Here is a 9,228-nt window from a genome sequence, read left to right as displayed (position 1 = left end):
CCTTATACCTTTATACTAGACTTAACTAGTATACTAGCTTTATTACTTATAAGGACCTCAGAGAGTACATGCACGCTAAGCTAGACTTAGAGCTATTGCCTTAAAGTTAGATATCAAAGTATCCTCCCTATAGTAAATGAGTACTATTTATACTCTAACCTATCTATAGAGTATTTTGAGTTATACCTTTCCTCGAGACGCCTCCCTTATCCCTATAAGAGAAGCCTACCTTTGTAGTATTAATCTTCCCGTATCTATAGTTATAGGTACCCGATATAATTAATTCCGACTTAATATAGTTACTCTGACTAGAGAAAGTCTATAGCTAAAAGACTAATTAATACCTATAGTAGATATAATTATAACTCCGATTAGCCAAGTATCTAAAAGGAAAATATAGATACATATTCTCTACCCCGAATATTTAAAAGAACTAACTAGAACATATTACCCGAATAATAAAAAGCTAATATATTTACTATAAGTGGATATACTACTAACTCTAACTATATCTTAGTCTAACTTAAGTAGCAGATTGACGCGCTAGAGAAGAAAGTTAACAACTAAGACTATAAGGACGATATCAAGTAGTATAAGATATAGATTAAGGGAATATTAGATGAGATTTAAGCTTTAAAAGCATGGACCGGAGATACACGAGTATTAGTTAAGATTAGAATATCTAATACCTTTAAAGGAGAACGATATAAGCTAGAGTACTTCTTAAGTAAATATAATATCTACCTAGCTACTAAAGTAGGACTTACTAAAGTTAAGAAGGTGATCTTTACTAGATTATACTTATAAAATACCGTAGCTACCTAGTTTAAACTTATACTAGAAGACTAGATTAATACCTAAGGATAACCCAAGGTCTATGCCGAAGTTTTAGAAAGTTACCTAAATTTTAAAACCGTGATTAGATAGTTCTTTAGAGATACGGATCGCAAATAAATACTTAAAAAGAAACTCACTAGCCTATAATAGATTAGGGACGTAGCTTAGTTTGTAGTATAGCTATAATAACTATACTAGGAACTTAAGATTTATAACGATAATAGAAAGATAGCTATATTTAAATAAGGACTTAAACTAGAGACTTAATACGAAATAATTAAAATAGGACCCTACACGAATTATAGTAAAATAGTTAAAATGGTAATATAACTAGATAATTAATTATATAACTTACAGAACCTATAATAAGGAAAAGCAACCTTTTAGAAAGGAATGAATTAACGGAGCACGAGTAAGAGAGATAATTATAAACTAATACTAATAGAACTTAACACTACTATAAAGAAACCCTATAATAAAGAAAAGAATATAAGATACTAATAATAGAAGTTATATTTCTATTATAAGAAATCCGGATACTAAATAAAGGACTACAAGAAGAAGTAGGGAGATATAGGGAAAAGCCTAAATGCTACTACTATGTCTAGAACTAGTAGCTAATAGGATACGCACTACTAGAATACTAAAAGATATCTGTATGCGATAGTAAGAATATACTTATAAGTACTAAATTAGAACTTAGATAGCGATTACGAGGCTAACTACTAACGAATAAAGAGCTAATAGAGTGAATTTAATAAATAGATTATATATAGAAATAAGCTAATATTATAAAGACAAAACGCGACGTTAGGGTAAGAATAGAGATATCTAGAAGGATATAGGAGGGAACGAAGTTAAAGAGATACTCTACCTACTAATTAAGAATATAACTTAACGACAGAATCTAACTAAGGAATTATAACTCCGGAATAAACTAACTTAGAGGAAGATATAGAATTTGAGGATAATCAAGAAATATCTAAGTTAGAATAGGAAGACTACGAATAGGAGAATGTATTACTATAGATTAAGGAGAAATTATAAACTAAAGATAGCCTTAAGGAGTGTATAAATAACTTAGGAGAAGAATATTAGATGGTATATAAATAAAAGGGCATTTGCTTTATACACAATATAAAAAAGTAAAGAGAGGTCTCTAACCTAGCTTATCTATACTACGATGAATACGACTGGGATTATTATTGCGAATATTATATATTTAAGGAAATATAGAAGTACAGAAGAAGACTTTACTACAATAACTACCTATAATACCCAGAATATAGAAATAATAAAGATATCTACTAGAGATACTGCAAGGACAACGAATGTCTAGTATATAATAAGTACTAGGGATAGATTAATAGAAAAAATATTAGTATAATAGATAAAGAAAATATCACACTATACGAATATTTGGAGATTCGATACTGGAAGAAAGAATAAAAAATAAAAGTTCTATACTAAGAATATATAGCGGAATTTACTAGTAATATAATAATACGATACTGGCTCGATACTACTAGACTGCTACAAGTATAGTTATAACTATAGAAATAATAGCGAGAACTAGCGGCACGAATATAATAGGAAGTAAGCCTTAAAAGTTTATCTAGTAAAGAAAGCTCGTTAAGTAAAGATAAATAGAATAAAATATACGAATTTATCGAATAGATTTAGGAATAATAGACTCATAATTAAGATACCTAAATAATAATAGAAGGTCGATAGATATTAAAAGATAGGCTAAGTCTAGCGGCAATTGTGGGAAATCACCTAGTAATAGTAGTGAAATTAGCAGAGAAATATACGTAAGCCCTCGTCGATTTTAGAGCCACTAGGAACTTTATTAACTCACGATATATAAAGGAGTTAGGGATAGCCATATATAAAAAGGAAGAACTATACTAGCTTAATAGGCTAAATAGAGAATAGGCCAATATTATAAATAAGGAAACTACTAGTATAAAGGTATATATTAGAGGATAGTATAAGGAAATAGAGTGCTTCGACGTAACTAGCCTAGGAGGATATAATATTATTTTGGGACTCCCTTAGCTACGAAAGTATAACCTAACTATAAACTAGAGAGACGGCATATTATAACTAGATAGTGGAAAACACTACTTTAACTAGTAGATTAATACCTTGGTGGCTACTTATAACGAAGATAAGGATTAAGGTTAGATACTAGGTATAGCGCCCTAGGTCGAAACGGGAACTATAAAAACTACAAGTGATTAATTAATAAAAGAAAAGTAGAGAATGGTTTATTAAGAGTAGGATACTACTAAATTGGATAAGTTATAATAATAGATACCCTAGGAATACCACAATATAATAGAAGTATTTAGAGAATAAGAACTATCGGAAAGCTTACTAGAATATTAGATATAGGATTATAAGATACCTTTAAAGAAAGGTATAGAGCCTATATATAAACCTACGTATAGATTAATAGAGATTAAACTTGAGGAGTTGCGGCGATATATTAATAAAAACCTAGAGAAAGGATATATATGCGAATTAATATTATTAGTAGGATACCTAATTATCTTTATACTAAAGAAAGATAGAAGTTTACGACTATACGTGGATTATAGATAACTAAACGATATTATAATTAAGAACTAATACCCCTTACCACTAATCGATAAGATATAGGATTAACTTAAGGGAACTATATAGTTTATAGCACTAGATATATAAGAAGTATACTATCGAATATAAATTAAAGAAGGAGAAGAATAGAAGACTATATTTAGAACAAGATTTGGACTCTACAAATACCAGATTATGCCTTTTAGATTAATAAATATACTAGTAATATTCTAAGCATTTATTAATAACGTGCTACGCGAATATCTGGATATATTTATAATAGTCTACTTGGACAATATCCTTATCTTTATAAAAGGAGATTAAAGAGACCATATAGAGAAAGTTAGATTAGTACTATAACGACTATAGAAGTACAATCTATACCTTAAAGTATTAAAATATAAATTTTATAGATAAGTAGTAAAATTCCTCGGACATATTATATTAACGATAGGAATCTAGATAGACCTAGATAAGACTAAAGCGATTAAAGAATAGCTAATACCGATATTAGTAAAAGAAGTTTAGTAGTTTTATAGACTAGCGAACTACTACTAATAATATATTTATAGATTTTTAGTATTAGTAAAACTACTTACGAATCTATTTAGAAAAGGAAAAGACTTTATATAGGGAAGTAAAGAAGAATTAGCATTTAAAGAACTAAAAGAAAAGTTTCGATAAGGAGATATGCGATTATATTTTAACCCGAATAAGGAAGTATATATTAATATAGACGTATTAGACTATGCTATAGGAGCTAGATTATAATAAAAAGACAAAAACGGAAAATTATAACTAATAGCATACTATACTAGAATAATAATATTGGCGGAATAGAATTATAATATCTATAATAAAGAACTATTAGCAATAGTTATTATATTTTAAGAGATAGAAGTAAGAATTATAAGAAACCAAATACTAAGTTATAGTAATAAGTAATTATTAGAATTTGATATACTTCACGACGATAAAAGAATTAACTTAATAATAATTAAAGTAGTATATAGAAACCTTAGTATACTATAACTTTAGGATATAATATTATAAAGGAATAAAGAACGCTTTTATAGACGTACTAAATAGAAGACTAAATTTAATAATAAAATAGTAAGAATATAGAGTAATCTTATATCTAGATCTAGATACTAGTAATATAATTTTAGATATATAAGTATTAAGGGCTACTAGGATAGTTATATCCGATATAAATACTCTAGAAGCTAAGATATAGAAGTATTTAGAATAAGACCCCCTAGTTAGAAGGCTCTCGGGCTTAAGTAAGTATTATAAATAAGAGAATAGTTTACTCTTATATTAGGGATTGATATATATACCTAAGGAAGTATAATAACGAGTACTAAAAGAAAGTTATAATAATCTAAGTGCAGGATACTTTGGAATTAAAAAGACTATAGAATGAATTATAAGATCTTATTATTAGCTAGGAATGTGGAAAGATATCCGAAGATATATATAAGAATATAATATATACTAAAGGAATAAAGATAATCGACACGCACCTTATAGACTACTATAACTAATACTATATAAGGATATACCATGGAAATCTATAGTAATAGATTTTATTATAAAACTACTAAAATTGAAAGAGCTACAAACGGGCATATAATATAATATAATAATAACGATTACGGATTAACTAATAAAGTATACCTACTTTATTCTTTTTATTAAAAAAACGATAGTACCAGATATAGTATATATACTCCTAAGATAAGTATTTGCGAATCATAGACTACCAAACAAAATTATATTAGATAGAGATACGAGATTTATAAGCAAGTTCTAGATAATACTTACTAAATAAATAGGGATTAAATAGAAAGTATCTATAGCGTATTACCCTCAAACTAATGAATAAAGTAAACGAATAAATTAGACTATAGAATAATATTTAAGATATTATATTAACTATAAATAGAACAATTGGGTTAAATTACTACTAATAGTATAACTCGCCTATAATAGAGCTAAGGTAGCCTTAACAGGTATAATACCTTTCTTTATAAATTACGGAAGAGAACTAGAAACGATAAAAATACCTAGAAAAGCGAAGACTTACGTACGAGAAGCGGAGATATTAGTAGAAAAACTACGATTACTATACAAAAATATAAAAAGAGATTTAGAATTCTTAAGTTATAGGATAAGTAACTACTATAATAAATAACGTATGGAAGCGCCAACCTTTAAAAGGGGAGAGAAAGTATTCCTACTATAACGGAATATTAAAATATTGAGACTAAACGATAAACTAGATTATTAAAAAATCGGACTATTTAAAATTTTAGAGAAAACTAGATAAGTTAACTATAAACTCTAATTACCGGAATATATAAAAATATACCTAGTATTTTATATCTCATTAATCGAAAAAGTACCCTAGAATACTAAATTATATAAACTAGAAATCTAACAAGAAAACTAAGAATAAGAATACGAAGTAGAAAGGATCCTAAATAAGAAAAGAATTAATAGAAAGATTCACTACTTAGTAAAATAGAAAGGCTATAACGATTTAGAAAATACTTATAAGCCTATGCGGAACTTTCAGAATGCGACTTAGGCGATTAAGAAGTATTACTAGAGGAGAGATTCTTAAGAAGAGCCTCGAGAGAAGGATCACGAGAAGAGAAGGAGCCTAAAATAGCCTCGTTACGCTAAATAAGACCGGAAATAGCGGACAAGGAAGCTATTGCTCGTACACGGATTTGCTAATTTTCTTCTATAATAGTAGCTAACTCCTATTAAGCTTTTAATAGTTAAGACTGGAGCTCACGGACCTAATTTAGATAAAAGCGAATATTAGTATCTAAATTCTCTAAATAATATTAATACCAGAAGTTTTCTTCTTTCTAGTAATTCTACAAAGACAAGCGGCTAATATAGGCGTAGTTCTTGCGAAGATAAGAGGAATAACTTTTACTAGAAGAATCTATTATAAAATACGGAGTTAAAGAAAAGAAGTAGCTATTATAAGAGAACTCTACCAAGGAATTATATTAGTTAATAATAGCGGTAAGACGAGTACGCTTAGGAGTACGATTATAAGGAGCACAAATAGACTTAGAAGCACGCGCTATAATAAAAGAAAGACTTACTGAACTTAATATAACGGGAAGACACTTACTATTTATATAAGAGGAAGACTAAGGAAACGATCGGGATAATTCGTTAAGAGAGGAGGGGATAATATTATAGACTACCTGCGGCGTAGCCTAGATAAATACGCTTATTAGATAAATAAGGTTACGGGACGGAAGAACCTAGAAACTCCCTAAGTCACATGATAACTGGAGAGGTCCTAAATACTAAGACTATAGATAGGTTCACGATAGGACCTTAGAGTAAAAGTCTATAATAGGACCTTAGGGAGGAGGTCTAACTTAGGACCTCAGGATAATAGGTCTATATAGGACCTGAGGAATATTTAAAGGATAAGGGACCTAATATAGTATATATATATAAGGGCACTTATCGCCCACTTAATTTCGAGTTATCTTCTAATACTTAAGATTAAAGCCAACTTTATAGTAAGCTATAGCTTTATAGCACTAGTCAATATATATACACTTCCCTTTGTCTATCTGATATCCCTTAACACCTTTATACTAGACTTAACTAGTATACTAGCTTTATTACTTATAAGGACCTCAGAGAGTACATACACGCTGAGCTAGACTTAGAGCTATCGCCTTGAAGTTGGATACTAAAGTATCCTCCCTATAGTGAATAAGCACTGTTTATACTCTAATCTATCCACAGAGCACCTTGAGTTACACCTTTCCTCGAGATGCCTCCCTTATCTCTATAAGAGAAGCCCACCTTTGTAGCAGAGTACTAATATATAAAATATTAATAGAAGTTAGTAAACCTTAGAAATACCTAGATATTATAGAAGCTATAGGGTTCTAGCTACTTCTATATTATAGTAACTTTAGTAGAATCTATATTTACCCTTCCGCGGCTTACTCTATACTCTAGAAAATCTACTAATATCTAGAAGAAAATATACTTAGAGAGCTTTATATATAATCTATACTTCTTTAATCTATCTAGTACTAATTTAATATATTTTATATATTCCTCCCTACTTATACTAAAGATAAGGATATTATTAAGGTAGATAATATATATAATATTTACTAACTCTATAAGGACTTAATTAATATACCTCTAAAATATTATAGGTATATTAGCTAAACTAAATAGTATTATAAGGTATTTATAGTATCTATACTTTATTCTAAAGACTATCTTCTACTTATTACCTTTCTTAATATATACCCTATAGTATACTTCCCTAAGGTTAAGCTTAGTAAAGAATATAGTACCTACTAGTCTATCTAGTATCTTATTAATCTAGGGTAAGGTAAGATAGTTCTTTATAGTTATCTTATTAAGTCTATAGTAGTTAATATATATACGTAGATTACTATCTACTTTAGGTATAAAAAGTAAGAGTACTCTAGTAGAGGTCTTAGACTCCCTAATCTAGCCCCTCTTTAGTATAGTATTAAGGTACTCCCTTAGTACCTATAACTTTTTAACTAAGAGGTTATATAAGGGTAAGTAGGGAGAGACCTTCCCTTCTACTAGCTTAATCTTATAGAATATTAATCTAGAGTTAGTAGGTATATAAGCTACTTCCTCTAAGAAGATATCTATAAAAGATTTAAACTTCCTTAGTATCTAGTTTTTTCTTATTACCTTCTCCTCTAGTATTAGTAAGAGGAGTTAGACTATTATAAGTACTCTTTACTTATTAGGTTCTAGGGTTACTATTTATTCTATAGTATATAGATAGTACTACTAGTATTCCTTCTAATCAATCCTCGGGTTTACCTTTTCTAACTATAGCTTTCCTAAAATTACTTTAATACTAACTATAGGAATAATTATAAAGGTTACCTTCTATATATATAACTCTATAGTAGTCTTTTAAGGTTATACTTACTAGGGTTATACCCTAAGTATTTATCTTTTTTTTATCTATAAGGTCTATTTTCCCGCTTAGGATTTATTTAGTCTCTTTAATAAATAGTTAGGCTAAGGTTAAGTTAATAAAGTTATAGTCTACTATACTATTAATAATAGCTTAAACCTATATTTACTTCTTTTATTAGAGCTTTAGTATAGCTAGTTATAGTAGTAAAGTAACTACTATTATTATAGTACGTGGGTCTACTTATATAGTAAGAAGCTTAAGATTATTATTCTTTTTCTAATCTTATAGCCTCTCTCTTAGAAGCCTTACTCTATCTAGGTAATCCTTTACTATATACTCCTTATTACTATAGACTAAGCAGAGCTTTTTCTTAAAGCGGCATTCCCTTTCCTTAGGGGTAATATAGTTAAATATACTTCTATATTTCTTATTTAGTTATATTATTACTAAGTCTCTATTCTAGTTTTAGCAGCGCTTATTATTGTGAGACCTTTAGTATATTAGCTTAGGTATATCTCTTAGAGCCCTATTTCCTTTATTTTAGTCCTTCTTCTAGAGTACTACTTCTAGTCTATAGGCTTCGGCCTTTAGCTCTTTTATAGATTCTAACTTATTTTAGAGTTATTAGATTTTATATTATAGGTCTAGGAGAAGCTTTCTAATAGTTAAAGATACTAGATACTCCTTAAGTAGATTTGCTCTATAATTATTATATAAACTCTTAATATAATTAAAGAAGGACTTAATATCTTATTAGGGTTACTATTTTACTTTATTAAACCTAAGGATAGTATTAATACCTTAGTTAGTAG

The sequence above is a fragment of the Nannizzia gypsea genome, genomic scaffold, assembly GCF_000150975.2.
Source record: "Nannizzia gypsea CBS 118893 supercont1.3 genomic scaffold, whole genome shotgun sequence".
Classification (NCBI taxonomy): domain Eukaryota; kingdom Fungi; phylum Ascomycota; class Eurotiomycetes; order Onygenales; family Arthrodermataceae; genus Nannizzia; species Nannizzia gypsea.
The sequence above is the reverse complement of the archived record's forward strand: the minus strand, read 5'-3'. Positions refer to the sequence as shown.